Source organism: Arachis duranensis, chromosome 3, assembly GCF_000817695.3.
Source record: "Arachis duranensis cultivar V14167 chromosome 3, aradu.V14167.gnm2.J7QH, whole genome shotgun sequence".
In the NCBI taxonomy this organism is placed as follows: Eukaryota; Viridiplantae; Streptophyta; class Magnoliopsida; order Fabales; family Fabaceae; genus Arachis; species Arachis duranensis.
In genome coordinates, this window is record NC_029774.3 from 34,284,665 (window position 1) to 34,287,298 (window position 2,634).

Here is a 2,634-nt window from a genome sequence, read left to right on the forward strand (position 1 = left end):
TATAAATAATATATGAATTTTTATTTTAATACATAAAATAAATATAATAATTATCAAATTAAATATTTTTTAAAAAAATTATCAAAATTTACGTCCCTTGCTTATCTCGTTTACAGTGTAAACAAGATATATACGTGTTAGGCTGATGTATAGACATGGTAAACAAGATAGACTTATCTCGTTTACACTGTAAACAAGATGAATCTGCATGTATCTTATTTATAGTATAAACGAGATACAAGAAGATAAATTTTAATCTACTATAAAAAGATGTGTAATCCTTGGCATTCTTCACACATATTTCATACATTTTTCTGTCTCGATTTTCTCACAAAAACAAGGCAACAATGGCCAGTAACAATGTATATATAGTTGTGTGTGTTTATCCCAATTGTCGTATGAGAAATGGCGACAACGGGTGACATTTGAGTGTGAAAATCTGATACTATTGTGAACTCAGTGAGTAAGTACGTTGTCGGAATTGAAGAGTTTGATATTGAGCAAATTGGGTGGTTCAGAAGCGAGGGAGGTTGGAGGAGCGGGGTGTAGGTTACTAGCACCCATGGGTAATGAAGTTTTCCAATTTCGACTATTTCGACTTCTAGGGGACGAGCATGTGTTCGACATCCATGGGAGGATCATAGCGGAACAGGTGATGGAGTTTTCAGCAACAGAGTGCAACCGGCGATGTCTATGACACCCCACTGTGCCACCGAACACAAAGATTGGTATGTCCATGCCAACACGGCCGAACCCCAAGACAACACCTGGCACTGCTCAAAGTCCCGGAGAAGAGGCACCCAATGCACGTGGACCAAATTGTTTGACTTGTCTATCATCAGATATCCTCTAATCAATAACACAATGTAGTATCTGGTGTACTGTCGAAGGGTCTCTGGGCCGTCCGTAGGAGGCATCTAGCGGACACGATCCCGCAACCAAGAGATAAGCCTCAATGTAGTCCCTGAAGTTGCACTCGAGCCTCATAGTAGTCCCTGAACTTAAAAGTTCCTCAGAGTCATCCCCGAACTTGCACTCTGGGACTCAAAGTTGTCCTTCCGACAATTTCTGGACACCTGGCGCAACCAAAAAGCTTAGCTGGCAGCGTTCGTGACACGTGGGACTTACAATGGCTAGCTGATGTGGCAGAGTAAACTCTCCCGCATCAATTTGGTCCCTCAGGTGAAGTTAAAACCCTAATCCCCAAGTTTGAAGGCCACATTGCTCACTCTGTTCTCTTCTTGTCAGTGCTGTGTTCTTGTCTTCTCCCTCTTTGAAGTCTGACGGTTATGGCAAGCACAAGCAATGCAGCTGGGAGCTCGAACAATCCACGATTATTTGGAAGCATCATGAGAAGAATGAATAGAAACAGAGAAGCTCGTTTGCCAGAATGGTGTGCCTGCGGGTCAAGACCGGTGCTGCAGTGGTCAGAGACGGATTCTAATCCAGGGAGATCGTTCCTGGGTTGCCCAAACTACAATGTAAGTATTATTGTTGTTAATTGCTGTATTTATGGATATAAATTTTGCTGATTGAATTTTCTTAGATGTGCAGAGTGTGGGTAAGAAATGGTGTGGATTATTTTTGTGGGTTGATAAAGTTTTGGAAGATGTCATGCCATGTGATGATAGAACAAGACATTCAGTTGATGATGAAGAATGGAAGATGAAGATGGCTTGGAAATTTGGTAAATTAGAAGCTGAAATTAGGGTTCTAAAAATGGGAGAAATTTTGATGTTTGTGTTCATGTTGTTGACTGTAATTGGTATTCTTGTATTAAAATTGGATAGACAGCAGGGTCAACTGTATCTAGCAAAAAACAAATGACATGCATGTTATATGCATATATTGTTCATGTACTTGTTCATGTCCTTTTGTTTGAAAGAAATGCAAATTAAAGTGTTTGATTATATGCATACTTCTGTTCCTGGACTTCTTTTCAATGAAATAGAAATAGACAGGATTTGAATTACTCTTAAGTCTGTAACAGAGGATAAAATATAAACAAAAGACTGACAAAACTCAATTCAATAAAGTCATAATTCATATTGGTAATGTTTGATTCAAAAAAGGTATTATAGAGCCAAAACACCAAATATATCAAAGTTGTTAACATATTGACCTGATAAAATTCAAATACTAAAATCCCCAATACTAGGACAATGTTTAAGGCATTGTAAACAACTTCAGCAAAATAGATACAAAAAATATCCTTCTTTTCCTAAACATAATTATCCTAATCTTTATTTTTTGTGTATGGGTGCCTTGAATCCAGGGTTGGGCACAAACTTTATGAAGTTTGCAAGCCTTGTAGCAGTTTCCTGTGTTGCACCTTGCATAGAGTTAGGTGGGAGATTCCTTGTTGTATGACTACTTCCTGGTGGGGTAGCAGCAGGTGGGGTGGTTGCTGGTGGATTGCTACTTCCTAAAGCCGTTTTTCATAATGCTTGGCTAACTTTCTTTTTAGAGGGAGCTTTGGCGGCCTAACAGGTGAAGGTATAACCTATTAGCGAAAACATGTAAGATAGTTGGTAAACTAGGTAAGGATGTGAATATGATAAATTTAAAATCATATAACTTTGTGAACCTGTTGAGAGTCATCAGTTGCTTCCAAGGGTGGTTCACTTTGGTCAA